Below are 11,747 nucleotides of genomic sequence, written 5' to 3'. Positions count from 1 at the left end.
AAAATGTGGTATTTTTTTCACCTGCTAAGTTATTTGGTCTGAAACAAGCAGTCTCAGAGACAAGGTCTCTCACTTATCTCTTTCCCTTGAGGCTCAGGGAAGGGATGGATGTTCAATGAATTCCTCTAAGTTCCTCAAGTCCAGAGCCTTCAGAGAATTAACTTTCAGGGAAGGTCAGAACTGACCCAGGACCCAGATGAACTTTGCTCCAGATCATTGTAGTTCGTTGGGCCCTTTCATCTCTAAAACAATCATTTACAGTTCCTCCAAATTGAAATCCTTTGTCAAATTTTATTTCAATCTGAGCCCTTAGGAAAAGCCCCTTGATGTTTCTAGCATGTTCTCTTTGGGACCACCAGATCCCACAGCAGTGAAGCAGATGCTTCTGCAGTGAGAGGCATGCCTCTCAGAGTGGCTTTCAAAGATAACAGGCAGGAAAGACCTCCCTCCAACAGGGTCTCTAGAGACCCCTGAAGCACGTCTTGCCTTTCATGTGGGTGTTTCTAATCCATCTTTGGGGCAGAGTCCAAGAGGCTGATGGTATTAGCAAACTCCGAGCACACAGAATTGGTCCAAAGCACACTTCCTTCCTCATTGCAGGAATTCTCAGAGTGTTTAGTCATTAGCAAACGTCAGGACTCCCTGAGAGCAAACCATTGTATGTGACCATGATGGTTGACATTGGTCGTCATCTTGACAGTGTTTAGAAATCCGGTGCCATCTGTAAGAAATTTTCTAGATTATGTTCATTGAGGTGGGACACCCAATTTAAATATGGGTGACACTGATCCACAGGCAAGGGAGCCAGACTGACTGAAAAGAGGAACATGAGTTGAAAGCCAGCGTTCATCACTCTTTGTTTCCCGCCTGTGGGCACCTCCTGCTCAGACGGCCATACCTTCCCTGTCAGGGTAGGCTCTATCCCCTTGAACTGGAAGCAAAAATCAAGCTGAAGTTGGTTTTCATCCAGCATTTTGTCATAGTAACAAGTAACGAATACAGTAACATCATACATGGTTGAGGAGAGATTCCCTTTCCCTCTCCACTGAAGATCCATTGAGGAAGGCTGTGTGGGCTCTGGTTTCTCTGCCTTTCTAACAGGGGCCTCTTCCAGCCTACAGCCAGGCTTCTCCCACTCTGAAAGAAATACTCAAACGTCTAAGGGGCATCGGAGCTGGACCTTCTGAGAAAGAGCAGTAGTTTCCACTTTCTGACATTGTCCTCAGCATTTGGCTGATGATACAGGATATAACAGTAACAGGAATTTGTTAGTAGTCGATGGAGTGAAACCATTGTTCTCGACCTGGTTTTGACGTTCTTTCTCTTCGAACCACAGAAAAATGTAACTGCCCTCTGACATGTATGATTATAGGCAACATGGAAATAATGTATATATGTGTATGTGTGTACATAAAAATGTATATATGTGTGTGTATGTGTATTTAATTTATACAATTTGAGTGCTGGGGGTAATGGAGAGAACCTCATAGCAATACCTAGTTCACTTAACTCTGGAGGAAAATATAAAACCAATTTCTAACAGATGGTTTTAAGATTGTAAAGTGTTACATTCAATAATCATTGTAATTATTTCATGTCCAGGTTCCAGTCATCCCAGGGTGTGGTGGTATAGGAAAGCTAATCTCCAGCCTGGTTATAGAAAGCTGCTAGCCAACGAGGGCTGAGCTTGGCTGGAAGGGAGCCAAGATGTTCATTTGTCTCTATCCATCTTGCCAGCAGGGCTCCTAGCCTGTCCCATTGCCTGCTCTCCCTCCATCTCTAATCCCTTACAACTCTGAGATGCCTCCCAGACCTTCAGTTCAGAGAGCAGTCCAGCTGACCACTCTACCACAGCTGTCAGCTCCAGTGTCCCACATCTGGCATACTCTTTAAAATAAAAGAATGACAAAATCAAATGTCACCTGTATAGAGGCACCTTTATCCTCTTGCCTTTTAGTCCCTCTGGTTTTGTAATGAATGAACAATCGTTTATGAAACGCCATGGTCACACTGTGCCAGGCACAGGGCTATCTCTGAGCCACAAGGTGTGACTATACTGAGTCTGCATATACAATACCCTCCTTACCTGAGGTTTCTGTTATATATGTGGTCAACAAAACCCAGAAAACATACAATGGAAAGTTCCAGAAATAAGAGTCATAAGTTTTTAATGGTACACTGTTCTGAGTAGTGTAATGGAATCTCATCCTGCCCTACTGTGTCCCTTCTGGGCCATGAATCATCCCATTATCCAGTGTATCCACATTGTAATGTTTGTACATATGGAGGAAATTACGTCTATTTATCAATAGTGAGAGACAGCGTGGGTATATTGGACTATCCATGGCTTCAGACATTCACTGAGAATATACAAAGTATTTCTTGGGACTAGGGAGTAAGGAACTGTGAAAAGAAGCCAGTGGATCTGGATTTTCAAGGCCAGCTCGGCAGTCATTTGGTTGAGTTTCTTCCTCTTCATCATCCTCATGACAACTAAATTAACCATTGACCTGTCTTGGAGAGGACACCTGCCCAAAGCTTCCCTTTGAAATGTGAAGATTACAGCACCCATGCCCTACAGAGGGCCTGCATACCCACCCTCTTCCATCTACCATGGCATGCCCTCTGTGTCCAGTCCCAGAGCAGAGCCATGTCAGGACTTGGCATCTGCAGGTTTGAACAGGGCCAGTCTGGCAAAGGCCTGCAGACACCTGGTTTCAGCTGACAATCTCATATCACACAGGTCAGGAAACAAAAGAGTAATTCAGCTCTGGGGAAAGCATGCCAGACTTTCACACAGCAGTTTCCTTCTTGAAATCACTTTTTTTTTTCCATCACAGAAAAGAACTCAAAGGAAAATGAATAATCGCTAGGCTATTCACAGCCATTGGTCCCCTACAGACAGGGCTGTTCCTGCATGAATCCATTAATTTTCATTTCCAGAGTCTTCAGATGTAAAACAAATGTTTGATGTAATCTGCACCACTGCTCTGTGCTAATTAACCACCGCCTACCACCTAATGGGAAGCACTTCATCGATCAGTAATAAATTTGGTCCCTAGGAGATTGCCTTTATATTTGTTTGATTCATGGGAAAATGGCTGTAAGTATTTTGTGAGGGTTCTTGGCTGCTCTTCTCCCCTGACTACAATAATAGCAACTAGTATTCCTGTTTCGCCTTCCTGTAATTCTCCCTGGACACGAGGGAGCTCGGTGCACATGTGCTTGAAGGGGACGGGAAGGTGGGCGATCGGACATGACTGATAAAATACAATCAAGTCTAGGAACACTTCATCACCACCCTGACCATAATTTATGAAGTGTCCTGTGCATTCTACGAGCTAGTGCAATGATGAAGATGTGAGTCCTCCTGAAAATCAAAGAATGCCTTATATCACCCACTTTCCTTCTTCTGTAAGATAAGGTGGTTGGGTTCCTGCCAGACCTCATAATGTGGACTCCACTGCTCATACACAGCAAATGGGAGGCCTTGATAAATTTCTAGCCACCATTTCCCCATTGCTCCGTTGTCGAGGCTGCTGGACTGCCTTAAGTAGATCAGGCCTTTCTGGGGGCCCAGAGTGAGCCTGGGTGGAAGCAGGAACACACAGGCTGTTGATGTTTTGTTGCTCTGGTGGTTAAGCCTAACTGGCCCTGCTGCACCTGGATGGCAACACTCCTTCCTGACTTTTCTGACACATGGTCCTTGTGTGGCTTTCCCTGGGGGGTTCAGTTGCAGAGAAAAGAATCCACTTGAGCCAGTTTAAATTGAAAAGATGTATCATAGCTTGCTAAATGGCATATGAAATCCTCAGTAAAGCTGAAAGAACATGTTGTACATTACCTAGCAGAACCTGTTTCCAGCAAGGATGCTGGCTGAGAAACCTGCCAACATCTCATTCTCTCCGTCTCAGATCCACCCCCTCTGTTCTTATCTTGGGAGCAGATACTGCAGGGTGTGCCGTTCTGATCACTTGGCTGGTTCCAAAGGAAATGTCCCTATGTGCATCAGGAGGTGTATTGTTGATGAGGTCAAGAACTCGAATTTCAGGAGGCTTGAAGAAATAAGTCCCTCACCTACTTACCTCTGTAGACTAGGAGATTCCAGGCATGTATTGACAGATGTTGAGTGGCAGTTGTGCACATTGTCAGTTTCTCCAACAGCCTATAACTGTGTTTTAAATATATATTCATATTCTTAAAAGCTATCTGTACAGTAAGTTTACCCCTAGGGGACACTGGGGACCTACTTCTATTGACTAGAGACCAGGTAGAAACCATTACGCATTGGCTAATTCTAGTTCAACAACTCTTTGTTGTTGTTGTTGTTGTTCTTGTTTGGTTGGTTGGTTGTTTTTCGAGACAGGGTTTCTCTGTGTAGCTTTGGCACCTTTCCTGGAACTCACTCGGTAGCCCAGGCTGCCTGCCTCTGCCTCCCTCCCAAGTGCGGGGATTAAAGGCATGTGCCACCACCACCCGCCTTCAACAACTCCTTCTATCAAGCATGCTTCTTTGCACCATTCTCAAATTCGGTGACATGCCTTTTTTCTCTGCAGCCCCCTTCTGCAATGCTTACAAAGGGAAAACTCTACCCTACAGCCAAAACGGTGTTCCAGTACTTAGCAATTCCCTGAGCTGAGTCACCCAATCTCCTCGGCCGCCTGTGGGTAGGATGTTCACGTGACCGAGGGTGGCTCTCTTGGTGCATAAAGCTGTAGAAAGTACCTTAGAGACACTCAGAAGCCAGTAGTTTGGATGTACAGACAGAGACATTGACAGTGGGAGTAGAGAATGAGGTTAAAGACTCAACAGAAGGGATGCCATAATACGGCAAGAGCACTTCAATGTTGCTTTAATGCTATCTGTCCCTCCTCTATCCCAGGCACACATCGGTCTTTGGGCTCCATATTTCAGTGCCCTTGTAATGCCCTCCTTCTCTTCTGCTTGAGTTATCTCCTGCCTTCTGAAACAGGGAGCTCCAAATAGTATTTACTGAATGTGTTGAGTACGACTCGTCTATGTTCATCCTCTTTTCTGAACCATCGTCAGCTTAGAGACCCATACTTGTTCCTGACTTACACACACACTGTTAGATTTCTGAGTGGCTTAAAGAGACAGAAGGTTAAAAAGTGACCAGTCTGACCTTGGCAGATAGGACTGTGTATTTCAAGAATCAAGAGGCAGACACAGAGGGAAAGAAGTATCTGTGAAGGGGGAGGGGTTACTTGGAGTTTATATAGGTGTTTTGGGGAGTGGAACATTAAATGCATTTGCTGGGCTATATGCAAGCCCCGTTTCTCCCTCCTTGAGCTGTCTAGACAAGGCTGCTGTATCTTTAGAAACTGTCTTGCCCAGGCTATCAGGATATATGCTATATAATGGGTGACTGAGTTAATCAGGGTATAGGAGAGTTGGCTCAGAAGCTAAAAGTACTGGCTACTCTTCCAGAGAACCCTACAGCTCACAACCTTCTGTAACTATAGCTCCAGGGGATCCAATGCCCTCTTCGGGCCTTTATGGACACCAGGCACACATGTGGTATACAGATATACATGTAGGAAACACACACACACACACACACACACACACACACACACACACACACAATCCAATTGGGAAACTCTTTCTCCTCTCCCCACTCTTGCTGTGGTTCACTCTCAAGAGTGTCAGATCCCACTGATGGGTTCCTCCACTGAGCTGCCATTATCCTCTGTCTCCTGGATACTCAGAGAGGGTGGCTTCTCTTGCACTTCATGGGTTGTCCTTCCTGGCCCCCCATTTGTTTCAGCAGAGCCCTCACATCTGCACACTTCCGTTGCTTCTCACCCCGTTGCTTCCATTCTATCCATTTTCTTTTACCTGTTCTTATCATAGGAAGTAACACTCCCCATTAGACTGGCTCTGGTTATTTGAGGGTACTGGTGAGAACACCAAGCTACCCCCCAATTCTTTCCAACCATCCACCTAAATGGCAAAGTTCTGCAAATGAGTTCATTCATCAGGAAGCAAACTGTGGGGAGGTGGGGGCAGGCTGACACCAATCAGCCCCCTCAAGATGGAGTTTAGAGGTACTTGGATGCTAAAGGAACTAGGTAGATGGAGGAATTGGGGAAGTGGGTGGAAGTAAAGAAAGGTGCCACCATCCATAGTCTGCGCACTGGTAATCAAACTTCATGGCTTTTCATAGGACACATGCTGACAAAACAGAGCTGTTAACCTTCTCTGTGAATGGAGATTGTCTGGGCCCTATGACATCAAAATGTTGCCCACAAACACTTGCAGAGGTTCAAGTGAAGACTAGGGACTTCCTTCAATTTAAACTATAGCAGGCTACCTCCAAATGCCTAAAATAAGTGTGAAGACAATACCAACAATGCAACAGGCAATGAAGGCATTTTCTACACTATGGCTGACAAGAGTCTTGTTTTAGTTAGGGTTTTCTATTGCTGTGAAAAGACACCATGACCATGGTAAACTCTTCTAAAGACACATTTAATTGAAGGGGCTCACTTACCGTTTCAGACGTTCAGTCCATTATCATCGATCATGGTGTCGGGAACATGGCGGTGTGTGGGCAGATGTGCTGCTGGAGCTGAGAGCCCTACATCTTGACTCAGAGGCAACAGGAAGTCACTGGACTGTCACACTTGAGAAAAGAAACCTCAAAGCCCACCTCCTCAGTGACATACTTCCTCCAACAAGGCCACACCTCCTAATAGTGCCACTCCCTTTGGGGACCATTTTCTTTTTCTTTTCTTTCTTTCTTTTCTTTTCCTTTTCTTTCTTTCTTTCTTTCTTTTTTTTTCTTTTTTTTTTTTTTTTTTTTTTTTTGCTTAACGAACTATTATTTTATTGTTTATGTTTTGGGGGGATGCCGGGGATAAGGCAAGTGCTTTACCATGAATTACACACAAAACAGATAAAATAATTTTTGGAGGTGATGGATACATGCAATGTTGTGGTAATGGCGACACTTTCTTTCAAACCACCACAGGCCTGTTACTTTACTGTTCAGTGACCTGGCTTCTAACACCAGTGATGAACTCTAGTCATTGAAAGCAGATGAAGTCAATGGACTTACTCAGGGCTTCCCTGTGTTTCAAAGGACAGAATGTGCTTTGTCTAGTTTCTGATCTTTAACTATGAAGAGTGACTAACTCAAACCTCCTGAGTCAGACCAGGACAAAGCAACCAAAGCTCTACTTCCCGGTAGAGGTGTAAGCATTGTTTTAACCTGTGGGGTTTGAAACATTATCAAAGTCTCCTCAGATCGCTCTTATTATTGTGAGAGATTCTATAGGTTTATATCAAAAGTACTCTTCCTAATGCTCATTTTCCTGTAAAGACGCAAAGCCACTGGGGATGGGGCAATTGGACTCCTTAATTGGCAGCTTTGGAACTCTGCCTTGCTGCCTTGAGCAAAAGGACTTCCAGTCCAACAGCCAGGCAGACCACCCTCATATCTGCTCCAGCCATTTCGCGAGATGCCTAGGACACAAAAGACTGCAGCTGATCTCTCTGGCTCCTGAAGGCAAGGCCCCTATTAGAGTTGTTTGAACAGTTGGTTTCGGGCATTTTGCAATTACAAACACGGCCAGAGGGGGAGCACTTTCCCCAGCAGAGTGGTTGAGCCGATCGGTTCAGAAGCCTTTCTCCAGCTGTATAAACAGGCTGCTTAGACTCACTGAGACAGTGTCCTATTTCCCCGGGTGTGACAATTCCAGGTCTAACAAAAGTTTCTCTCAGTTGCCTTCCCTTTCCTGACCTCCTTTCAGCAGCAGAGGCTGAGTGGGAAGCAAAGAAAAGTGACAGAAAACAGCTGTGGGTAGCTGGGCAGTCCTTGAACAGGGGCACCGGCCCTCAGTGGCTGGGTTTCATAGGCCGCCCATAAACCTGGTTGTGGACCACGGAAGGCTTGAGAGCTGAAGCTAGCACCCATCTCCCCTGGTAATTTGGTCCCAGGTGAGACACAAACGTGATTTCCCTAGGACTGTGCAATGCCTGAAGCTGGAAGGCTGTGGATCTGCAGAGCACCATGGGAATTTCTGCCCTGCGCTGCATGTGCCTTGAGAACCCACCAGAGCCAAACACTGCCCCTGAGTTCATACCGTTTCTGCGGGTCCTGGATCTTGGGCCTCCTAAACAGTCCATTGTGTGTTCCTCTTTTTTTTTTTTTTTTATTATCATTTTATTTTATGTGTACAGGTGTTCTGTGTGCATGCACATTTATGTACCACATGCATACTAGGTGCTTGAGGAGGCCAGAAGAGGACATCTGACCCCTTAGAACTGGAGTTAGAGATCATCGTGAGCTACTTTATGAGTTCTGGGAGTATAGTCAGTGTTCTTGATGGCTGAGACATCTCTCCAGAGCCCTCTTGTGTCTTTTTGAGCCGTGGAATTTCCATCACAAAAGCTTTCACCACAACTTGACAGATGAACAGGTCCCATAGCCTCACTGGTAGTCTCAGTGGCCGACATCCAGTTTCTAACATCTGGTACTCAGCTCCCATGCATGAGGGTAACAGCTGGCAACTGCTGGTTACTGAGGAAGTCCTGTGGGGGCCTTGTGTGGCCACCTGTGATCTCCACTGTCCACTAGCTGTCCCCTGACATTTGAATATGCCTGGAGATGCCAGTGCAGCACCACGGCCTTGGACGGCCTTCTGCTTCTGCCTGAAAACCCCATTCTTCACAACCCAACCCCCCAGTGGGAGGGGCTTCCTGTGCCTGAATGATCCTAGCCATGCCTGGTGTCCAGCTTCTGCAAGGCCCTCCAGGTACTCTGACTTCCAAAGGCTGTCTTGACAGATGGATACCCACAACTGCACTGGCAGAATCCACTGATGCTGAAAGAGCAGCTAGATATTTTGAGAGTGGCTGGGGCAGGAAGAAGCCGAGATGACAGTGGAGTGGAGAGCCGAGGCAAGTGGGGTGCTAGGGAAGAGATCCTGCTAGCCTCTGGTCACCAGAAGATCTACAGACAGCTGCTAAGTCTCCAGGGATGGGAGACTCAGATCCCATCAGGACTCCAACACTTGCAGGGCTGTGGGACTTTACAGGGACCATCCTGTTTAAAGAATGCTTTCTATTTCTTCTGTTGTCACTGCTCAATGCTGCTAAGCACTTGAAAGCACCTAGCAGCTGGCATCTGAAGCTCCCTGTCCACCCATGATTTCTATCTAACTAGTTAAATCACAGCCCCCTGGGACAGATGGTTGGTGATGTTCCTTACAGAGGGAAAGAATGGATTTCATCATGGGAACTGTTTATCTTGGGAGAGTAAGAGGATCCCAGGGATCCCCAGCAGCAGAAGCAGTTCTTGTCATTCGGCGGGGAGGGGCACCTCTCAAGGGTCCCTAGGCCTGATAATGCCACTTATTTATCAGAAGATGCAACTATCTATAGAGAAAATCTGAAATTTTGAAAATCTGACTAATTATAGAAATTATTAGAATTAACGAGTTTAATGAGAATGATTGCAAACGGGTCTTGCTAAAAATCTCTCAACTCAAAAATTTAAAATAAGGGCTCTGGATTACAGTAATTTTTTTCCCTGTAATAGGTAGAGCTGAAAACGCAGCAGTTACTGATATCTCAAGGGCAAATGAGCTCATTTTTTGCATGCATTACCCTTTGAGATGATATAGTCACAGCTTCAGAAACGGAGTGCAATAGGCCAACTGGTTGTCTCAGTGAAATCCGACTTAGCTCGGCTACAATTGCATTTTACACAGAGAAGAAGAACATTGCCTGATCCCAGCAAGCTTCCAGGTCAGGAGTCTTGAAAGGGATTTTCTACTTAAAAATTAACATTTGGTTATTGGTTATTTGACGCTTCGCTTTCAGGAAGTTTGTCTGCTTCTGCCAAGGCCTGTGTGTGGCAGCCAGTCCTCCAAATTCAATTTCCACTAGAAGTGGGATTTCCTGGGCTCTGCCCAGAAACTCCAGGAGTAGGGACCAGCATTGTGATTCTCTTCTGTGTTATGGGGTTTCTGGTGTCTGCTAAAGTAGACCCAGGGCCACTGGTCTACAGAGCATAGGGGGCGGTGAAATAAGGTCACTTTCTGTGTCTGAACTAAACTTGAAGTAAAAATGAAGCAAGCAGTCCCCACTTTCCATTTGTGTTCTTTTTTTTTTTTCATTCTTTTTTTTTTCCTTTTAAATCTGGCAACTTCTGGGGGGTGGGCAGTTCATTAAAATTTGCATAACACTATTCACTTCCAATAGTTAGAGAAGATGTATTGAGAGTGAATAAAATGTACTTTATTGTAGCTGAAAATTTTCCTGTTTCCTGCCTGGTCCACAGTTGCTTAGACCCAAGTAAACACACAGAGGCTTATATTAATTAAAACTGCTCGGCCATTGGCTCAGGCTTACAACTGACCAGCTCTTACACTTAAACTCAGCCCATTTCTGTTCATCTACATGTTGCCACATGTTCTGTGGTTTTACCTGTGTGCCATTACATGCTGCTCCCTGGACAGAGAGCTGGTGTCTCCTGACTCAGCCTTCCTCTTCCCAGAATTCTCCTTATCTGATTATCCCCCCTATACTTCCTGCCTGGCTACTGGCCAATCAGCATTTTACTTATCAACCAATCAGAACAACACATCCACAGCATACAGAGCGATATTGCCCATCACTTTACCTGTTAACAGGTAACAAAATGGGTGAAGTAGAGGCAAAGCATTGTTTTCTGTGTACAAACTAGTACACAGTGATTTCACCTAAGTAGAATTTTAATGCAGGCTAAATCAATCTATGCCGCTCCAGGATGCTTCCACAGGAGTTGAAACAGTGGATGGAGTTGAGAACAAGCTGTTTCTAAGTCGGAACACTGGTCCTCTCTACAGAGAATGGTTTCAAAGGAGAAGAGATTTACAGGTAATAGGTTCTGAGGGCACAGGAATGCTCTCAGATGTGTCCAAACTTTTGACACTGCAATATGTCATTGTTATTTAAAAAGTTTATGCTCCACATGCTAGCCCTAGCAGCAGCAACTGCTTTAATCCCAGCACTCAGGAGGCAGAGGAAGATGGATCTCTGTGAGTTCAAGGCCAGCCTGGTCTACAGAGCAAGTTCCAGGACAGCCAGGACTACACAAAGAAAACCTCGAAAAACAAAACAAAACAAAAATATGCTCTGGAACTGTGCAATGACATTACCAAAACCAACAGAACCAGGGACACAGAAGACTCTTCCTTAATGTTGTAAGTGGATAACGTTGTCTTGAGCTGCACATAGCTATCCCCAGCCTCACATGGCTGTACATGGTCCATAGGGCACAGCTGGGCATATGTCTGTAGTCTTTTTTCTGACTTGGGTGATATTTTTGTGGGCATTTGCTTTGTGAACATGTTAAATATGGGTTGGAGAGATGGCTCAGTCAGCAAGGGGCATGTGTGGGCCTGAGTTCAGATCTCCAACACTGACCTCTTGAGGGAAACACTCTTTTTTACTTCTGGCTTCCACATACATGTACATACATGTGAACATATATGTATACCAACTTGAACAAACAACCTACTTCATACATACACACAAAGATAAGTCTACGTGTCTTCTATTAGTATGTTGTGTTCCACAGTTGGGCACTATTTTCAGAAGAAAGATATTTCCATATCAGTCTAAGGAGGGACACATCACCTGGACAGTAAGGTATAAAGGGCCCTCCCTGGCCACAGCTTTTCTCTCCTTTACTCAGAATAGCTTTTGAATTTGCTGTTGTCCGTGCATTCATTTTG

The sequence above is a fragment of the Onychomys torridus genome, chromosome 18, assembly GCF_903995425.1.
Source record: "Onychomys torridus chromosome 18, mOncTor1.1, whole genome shotgun sequence".
Lineage (NCBI taxonomy): Eukaryota > Metazoa > Chordata > Mammalia > Rodentia > Cricetidae > Onychomys > Onychomys torridus.
Note: the sequence above shows the minus strand (reverse complement) of the source record.